The 8,860-nt window shown below is 43.1% G+C and overlaps 1 pseudogene; it reads right to left on the bottom strand.

Moving 5' to 3' along the window:
- Positions 1 to 348: 348 nt before the first annotated feature.
- LOC118002530 lies at positions 349 to 1,563 on the bottom strand (annotated as a pseudogene).
- Positions 1,564 to 8,860: the final 7,297 nt, after the last annotated feature.

Genomic DNA, 8,860 nt, shown 5'->3' with positions numbered 1-8,860 from the left:
ATAATATTTGTGTTATTGTTCTTAGTTTTTAACAGATCACAACCCTATTTTATTATTTAAAAATATTTTGTTGCAAAAGGAAAAAAAATGCAAGGCAGTATAAAAGATTGACAGCACCATCAAATTTATTACACAGTTTTCAACTTATCAGAAAGACGAATCACTGACAACATGGGGAACAAGGCCCTTTTTTCCCTTGTTTGCTGTCAGGAATTAAAACTAAAAATTGTATAATTGAGTAAAAACAAAACAAAAAATGGGGAGAAAAAAATTCCCCAGGTAAATGGTTTTTCTCACATTCTATATTTTTTCCCTTAAACTATCACCTTACTTGGTTGTCTCTGCATTTTAAAAAGGCATGAGATGCTTGCAGTGGATATCAGGGGGAAAAGGAGTGACTCCAAAGCTTGAGGAGGGAGGTGGTGGGGATGGAATTGGGGGTGGGGGCAGGTGAAGGGCTGAAGGAGGGCAACTGAAGTGGGGCAGCATATGTGGGGCCTATCTCCCAGGTAGATGAGGGTACAAGGTCCTGAGGGTGTGGTCTATCCATCAGCAGAAGCACTAGAATCTCAGGAGTGGTTCCATGGAGATATCCCCCTTCTTGAGACTCAGATACACATTTCTGAGACTATACCTCAAACTGTGACAGGTTCTACCAGGTGGTTGGCCTCACATCCACTTTTTCTCCATTAAGAACTTTCCTTGGGGGCACCTGGGTGGCTCAGTTGGTTAAGCGACTGCCTTCGGCTCAGGTCATTATCCTGGAGTCCCGGGATCGAGTCCCACATCGGGCTCCCTGCTCAGCAGGGAGTCTGCTTCTCCCTCTGACCCTCTTCCTCTCGTGCTCTCTATCTCTCATTCTCTCTCTCTCAAATAAATAAATAAAATCTAAAAAAAAAAAAAAAACTTTCCTTGGGAGGAGTTCCAACAATTTGTGAACAGAGTTTTCAGAAGCTTTTACCACCTCAGCATACCCTTTAGATTGGCCATTTGCTCCATTCTCTGCAAATTTCAACTCTATCACATCATAGATTCCTCCCAAGTGAATGACCTGGATCTGCTGCTGGTCTGTGGTCCACCAGGAGAAGTTGCCCACATAGTTCACCTATTTCGTAGGCTGTAGGTATGCAGAATTGCGGGGGTCTTGTTGCTGGGCTTGGAGATGGCTCCTGGCAAACAGTAGGAGGTGACTCCGTGTTGCTGCTCCTGTCATCTGAGGGCTGTGAGGTGGCCATTAACACATCATCATACAGGTCAATCTGATCTGTATTGCTGAACTCCAGGTTCTGATTGAACTCTTTGTCAGCATATATATCAATCAAGTTCATTCCTTCTGATATGGCTCTAAAAGGAAGATTGAGAGCCCAGAGAGTGGCTTATTTCACTTAGCATAATGTTCTCAAGGTTCATGCACATGGTAGCATGAAAAAGGATTTCCTTCTTTTTTTAAGGCCGAATAATAACCCATTGTATGTATACACATGTGTTTTTCCATTCATTAGTCAATGGACATGTGGATTGCTTTCACCTCTTGGCTACTGTGAATGGTACTGCTATGCACATGGTTGTGCAGATATTTCTTTTTTTTTTTTAAGATTTTATTTATTTATTTGACAGAGAGAGACGGAACATAAGCAGGGGGAGGGGGAGAGGGAGAAGCAGGCTTCCCACCGAGCAGGGAGCCCGATGCGGGGCTCAATCCCAGGACCCTGGGATCATGCCCTGAGCCAACAGCAGACGCTTAACGACTGAGCCACCCAGGCACCCCTGTGCAGATATTTCTTCAAGACCCTGCTTTCAGTTCCTTTGGCTATATACCCAGAAGTGGGATTGCTGGAGCCTTTCCTTCCTTCTTAAGGCTGCATAGTATTCCATTGATTGTATATACCACATTTTGTTTATCCATTCATCCCTCCATAGACATTTGGGTTGTTTCCATATTTTGGCTATTGTGAATAATGCTACCATGAATGTGGGTGTACAGATCTGTTTCTGGGTTCCTTCTTGATGAATGCCTGCAGGTCCCTGTTCATTTGTTCATTCATTATGCCTACTATGTGCCAGGAACAGTTGTAGGCATTAGGATACCTCAGTGATCAAATCAGACAAAAGCACCTGCCCTATTAGAGCTTAAATTTCAAGGAGGGAAGGCATTCCATAAAAAAGAAATATAATAAATAATGTATTAAGTGAGATTATGATACATGCCTTGGGGAAAAATAGGGCAGAGTTGGAGTGATAAAATGAGATGGATGGGTTGCAATTTTAAATGGGATGCTCAGGATAGGCCTCACTGAGAAGTGACATTTGGGCAGAAATTGACAGAGCTTAGGGAGGAAAGCCCAGAAAATAAGTTCTAGTCAGCCGTCAGGGAGAAATGATAAGAGTATCAGTTTAAGTGATTTCTTAACCAAAATTAGAAATGTGTAAAGAATTGAGTTTTTAGGATTATGTCAGTGGTAATCTTTTCTCTGGTGGACATCATTTAGTGCAATTATATATAGAATACAGTTGTCGCAGAGACATTTCTCTGTATTCATCAGACTCTTTCATTTCCCTCCTGGGCTCACAGGAAGACTACTTTTCCCAGACCCATGTCTAGGTGGGACCATGTGACTAGTTCTGGGTGAAAGAATGCAGATAGAAGTCATGTAGGCCTCCAGGTCTCCACCTCCCAGGTGGTCCTCCATCCTTCTCTCTCTCTCCCTCTGCACTTGGGTTTGATGGAGGCAAAGGATCTAGTGGAGGACTCCAAGGCTCAGGGGACAGAGGAGCCACAATATGAAAGAAGCTGGGGCCCCTGAGTCCCTGCCAAATTGATGGCATTATGAGATGAGCAAGAATTAAACCTTTTGTGTGAGTGTAAGCCATTGAGATTTGGGGTGGTTTGTTACAGCAATTAGCCAATTCTAACATGTCTCCTACCCTAACATAGAGCTGAAGCCAGCTGGAAGTTATTTCTTTTCTAGTTATGTGTAAAGCAAACATCCCTACATTGAGTCCCAGGTAGACAGCTCCCTGGACAGATGGTGTTGCTGCTTTTCTTGCACAACTTTCTGCTGCTCCCACCTGAGGTTTGCTGGGGGTGAGAGAACAAGGCCTTCCCTACCTTGAATAAGACTCTAGATTCATAGACTTTAGATGCTATGAATGTTTTGCCCCTCTGTGCAGGACTTCCCATGCAGGACACCACAAAAGGTGCTTCCGCCAATGGCAGGGCCTTCAGGGTAAAACTGTATCCAAAATAATCTTAAATACATCGACTCCTAGCTTCCCGACTTTACCTCAGAAGTAAAGCGTTGCCTGGTATCTTCCAGTCATTTCCTGTTCTTTTTCATCCCACTCAGATGGAACGATCACTGTCCCCTCTTTGTAGTTTATTCTAAAATGTCTTTTGGGTATTTTGGGGGGCTTTTGTTTGTTTGTTTTTGGTCCCTGGGAAAGTAAAACACTTTTCTCCATGGGTCTTAGCTTTAAATCATTGGCATACCTCAAGTTTTGACTAAAGAAGTTATTTTAATGAATTTCAGGTTTGGGGGAATGGGTTGATTATCCAAGGCTCTAAAATGTCTGTCAGTTTTCCTGAGTTCCCTCTAGTTCACTAATGTCATGTCACAGACAGCTGGAGTGCCCTGAGCCACACTCCTGGCCTGCCTGATTTCAGTAGTCATACGAACAATTCCACGTGTATGGACAACATCCTACCTCAAGTGTACGCATGGTGTCTCTCTGCTTTTCTTAGTGCTTTCTCAGAAGCTGTGGAAGTTGGCTCAATTGGTATGTGGGTTTAGGGGAAGCCAAGGCAAGACAGTTGGAAATGGAAGTGCTAGAAAAGGCAGACCCTCAGGATGGGACACTGAAACTGGTGAGATGAAAGCAAGGACCCCCGTGCCAGTGGTGTGTGCCATGGAGGGAACCTCTGGTGAGCTCATCCTCATAAATGCTAAGAATCTCACTAGCGGAGGACTGGCATGAGGTTTAGGTAGAAGGGGAAAGCACTGACTTCCACAGTACTTATGAGGGTAAGTATGAGGATGGTGGAGTCGACTGACTTTTATTATCTGCTCTAAAAACCTGGAAGAAAGAGAATGGTCTAACTATCAATTCAGGGCATGCTGTGAAGCCCAGAAAGTGTTCATGGCAGCATTACAGAGCTGCTTATCAACTGGTGGGTGACAGATGTGCTAGTAAGGAGACTGCTCGTCATTGACAGGTTTCCTTTTGGTGAGATCAGAGCCCTTATAAGGAAGGATGTTGAGGCATGGGATGGCATATTTCGTGGATGTACCTGAGAATTCTGAAGCCCTAGATTCTTCAGAGTGGGAAGAAACATTCCCCTCCATCTTGCTAGAGAAGAGCAGCCCCCGTTTGCCAACAGATGACACGAAGCCTTCACCTGAGGAGGAATTCAGATGATGCTCATCATTTTCCGGGTCTACCCACACCTTCCACCATCGCCATCAGATGAATAATTAGGGTCAGCTCTTGGTATAGCCCAAGCAGTCCCTGCTGCGGGAGCAGACAGCACACTTCTGGAAGAACTGCAGGATCTTACTAATATGTCCTGGGAGGAACCTAGAGATGTGTGTGGGAGTAGATCTTGAGGGTGCTGGGTAGAGGGAGTGGAACACGAAGTTCTGTAGGGAAGCATTTATTGACCTGGAAGCACCTTCCCATGATGCAGGATTTAACTTCCTGGTTAAGGACCCTTAATAGGTTGCTAGCTGGGTTCTTGGGTAGTTGATATGACAAGAGCTTATAATAAACGAGGCAGAAATGCCACAACTGCCTGGGCCAAGTATGGAGAGAAGAGCCAGAAGGGCATGTTCGAACTGGTTTACTGAAGGACACCAGAGAACCTAACCAATGACTGCGTTGCCCAGGAAGAGGGACCCTTCACTAAGACAAGAAGGAACACATTAATGAGAGTGGCAGTGGGTGCACTGAGTCAATGGTGGCTGTCCTCCACAGGCTGGAGACCATGGCTCTCCACCCCTCAGACCTCAGGATGGGACATGGGAGCTGGTCAGTGGACTGTCCCTGTAAACGGCCCATGTCTCACCTCAGGCGTGCGCTAGGGGATCGCTCTGCTTTCTGCTTTAGGACTTCCTCCAAAGTCTTTTTGGTCCACATAGATGTGATCCAGAAGTGTGGGGGAAATTAATGCCTTAGGGGAGAGACTTCAAGGAACGAGGAAGACGTTAGGGAGTGAATCCCCCAGCCTCCCTGTCCTTCAGTGGGATAACGCTGAGACACATTCTCCATGGTTCCTTTGAGGGTCTGTAGTGGGACCGAGTGGTCCGATGTCCACAGCAGTAAAAAGTCTCCCTGTTTTGGCCTCTTTTTTGCTCAGAAAGTCACCATGTGTTATTCCTTCTCCTGTTCTGTCTCCCTGTCTCAGCAGCCTCATTCCTGCTCCCAATTCAAATACCACACCCCAGTTCTTATCTTACACTTTGCTTTTAGGGGAGCTCAAACTAAGGCTCTTCTGCGCTAGAATGTCAAGTTCCTAAAGTTCATATCTGGGTAGCATAGTACGCTGGGCACAGTTAGCCTATTAAAATATCCTCATTTGGAAAACATATCCTAGCTTAGCATTAGCTGATTCTTGGTACTACTGGCATTCTCAAAATTATAGTACATTTCACTCTCTTTACCTCAAGTCCATTTAGGAGGAGGCAATATTTTTCCTACAAATATTACCCAAGCTCCACAGAAAGTTCTTGATAGCAAAGCTGAGACAATATAGGGAAAGCAAGATGGACTTAACTCCTGTAAAGTCGCTGGTCTGAGGCAAGGGTTAAAATCTCCATAGACTTAGAGACAAATACCTCCTGGGAAAGAGAACAAATGACAGATAACAGCCACCAGGTTGTCTGGGCAAAATAAGAAGTAACAATTCAAAGCCTGCTTGCACAAATATTTCTATTTTCTAGGAGCCCTAAAGAACATCGACCACAAAGGCATCCTGTGACTCTCTTGTGTCCACTAAAAAGTAACAGCCACAAGATAATGACCGTGGGACTGAAGGATGCTTCCCCACCCACAGCCCCTCACCCTTTGGAAAAGTGCCTTTACAAGCCTAGCAAGCTACCCCTTCAGGGAGTGACATTCCTCTTTCTCATCTGCTCCTTGTATATAAGCTATCTCTAATAAACCCCACCTGCTTTCTTTGTCTCACGTTCATTTCCATGACATTGAGACTCAAGAACCTGGTCTTGGGGGTCCAGTAACAAAGCCAGATAAAGCTCACAATATGAGTGAGCAAATAGCCGGAACCACTATATTTCATACAGAGCAGGTGTTATTAAAAGCAGTAAGGGGACCTAATTAGGTCTAGTGCAATTGAAAGTAATTGCATTTTCTCACGTAAGCACTTCAGTGTGTCCGCGTGCTGAGCCTTAGTTCTCCATGCTAACTCCCATCACTTATTTGCACAGCCATTTGCTAAGACCCACTTTGCCTGAATTATGTTCATCTGTTAGAGTTTGTATCTGACTTACTTTCGATCTGTACATCAGATGTCTCTGTTTCCACCTTTATCAGGAAAAAATCTTTCCTGATTTACATCTAGATCTTGAAATATTCTCTCTCTGTAGACCCAAGCCTTACCACTTCATTTGAAAGCCTCCAGAATCTCATTTTGTCCACATTATCTTCTCTCTTAGGAGTGCAAGATCGCACTGGCTCCAGGCTCTCCAAACTCAGAACTCCTCTGAGCTCTCCTTTCCTGCCACCCCCAGATAGGCCCTCAGCGCCAGGCAGGCAGTAAGATTCAGACTGGTTGTTTAGATGTTCCTTGTCCTCATGGCTGTGGTTTTTCACTAGAAATTCCTTGATGTTGAAAATAACATCTTTGTAATTCAGTTCCTAGCACAAGGTCATGCACAAAGAAACACTTAATATAATCTTTTTTGTTGTTGTTTAGTGGGGAGAGAGAGAGAGAATCTTAAGCAGGCTCCCTGCCCAGCCTGATGCAGGGCTTGATCTCACAACCCTGAGATCATGACCTGAGTGGAAACCAAGAGCCAGTCACTTAATCCACTGAGCCACCAGGGTGTCCCTTGATATAGTCTTTTATAAATGAAGACTGAGGGGCACCTGGGTGGCTCAGTTGGTAAGCATCTGGCTCTTGGTTTTGGCTCAGGTCATGATCTCATGGGTCCTGGGATTGAGCCCCAGGTCTGGCTCTGTGCTCAGCATGGAGTCTCATTCAAGACGCTCTCCCTCTGCCCCTTCCCTACTCTCGAGCTCTGTCTCCTTCTCTCTCTCTCTCTAAGATAAATAAATAAATAAATCTTCAAAAACATAAATTAAGACTGAGCCAGATTTAAATTTAAAGAACGTGAAAGAAAAATTTTAAATGTGACATTTTAATATAATCTAACAAGTGAACAATATTTTGCCTTGGGTTAGTATTAGAAGGTTGGTGAGCAGGTTCACCTAGCTATAATATACTTCTTAATACTTAGAAGCCCAAAGTAATTTAAAAACACAAGAAAATACTAAGTTATATGAATTGGAGAAAGGAGAGTAACAGAATCATGAATGACAGAGATTATCTAATTCAACTCCCTGATTTTACACCCGTGGACTCAGAGGTAAAGAGACTTGCTTAGGGCACTAAGGTAGTTAGTGGAATAGTGAGTCTTCTGATTGGTAGGACTGTATTCCTCTACCGTGTTGTGTGGTTGTAGGGAATAAGCCTGTTGGTTTTTCTCAGCTGTAGGCTTACCAGGAAGTCAGGAAGGACTCCTAGGGATCTAGATAACGGGGGGGAAACTCTTCAAATGTAGACTAAAGTTTTATGAACAAAGATATTCATTATAGACTGTTTATAATAGCCAACAAATTAGAAATTATCTGAATCCCAACAATAAGGAAAGAGTTAAGTAAATAGTAGGATAGTGGAATAACAAGATAACGCACAATGAAATACTATGCAGCCATTAGGAGTATTCTAGAAAAAAAGTTTAACACCATGAGGGAAAAGCAGGATACTAAATTTATATATAGTATTATCTCACCTGGGTAGACATAAATATAAGGTATAAAAAAGATAGAGACAAAAGCATACTGAAATTATAACTGGTTGTCATGTATCTCCGGGTGCTGAAACTAGGTGGTGATTTTTATTTTTTTAAAGATTGTATTTATTTATTTATTTATTTATTTATTTATTTGAGCGTGAGAGCAAGTGCAAGTGGGCAAAGGGGCAGAGGGGGAGGAACAGGGACAGGGAGAGAATCTCAAGCAGGTTCCACACTGAGCGTGGAGCCCCATGTGGGGCTCAATCTCATGACCCTGAGATCATGACCTGAGCTGAAACCAAGAGTCTGGTGCTTAACTGACTGAGCCACCCAGGCGCCCCTGATTTTTATTTTTTAAAAAAATAATGTTCTAAGGGTGCCTGGCTGGCTTGGCCAGTAGAGCATGGTACTCTTGATCTCAGAGTCATGAGTTCAAGCCTCATTCTGGGCATAGAGCTTACTTAAAAATAAATAAATAAATAAATAAATAAATAAATAAAGTTCTAAACCTTTCATAATGATTTTTCTAACAGGAAACACTTTTAAGCAGAAACAATATGATGATCTAAAATGTATTAATCAAAACCTATCAATTTTTACATGAGAGTTTCAATATCTCTGCATCAATCTTTGAATAAGAGAGGGTGAATATCAGGAGAAGCCAGACTTTTCATCATAGTAATGTGCTGCTGTGGATATTTTTGACATGCCAAATATAAAGGAAGTAACATCAGAAAATATCAACTGGTTTTATAGCTAATTTGTGAAACTGACAAGAAAACTAGTAAACTTTCAGATTTTGTTTGTTTACTCTAGGTCCAACATTTTTT

Source organism: Mirounga leonina, unplaced genomic scaffold (genome assembly GCF_011800145.1).
Source record: "Mirounga leonina isolate KUSES-001 unplaced genomic scaffold, KU_Mleo_1.0 Mir_82, whole genome shotgun sequence".
In the NCBI taxonomy this organism is placed as follows: Eukaryota; Metazoa; Chordata; class Mammalia; order Carnivora; family Phocidae; genus Mirounga; species Mirounga leonina.
Note: the sequence above shows the minus strand (reverse complement) of the source record. Positions and strands in the feature narration are given on the sequence as shown.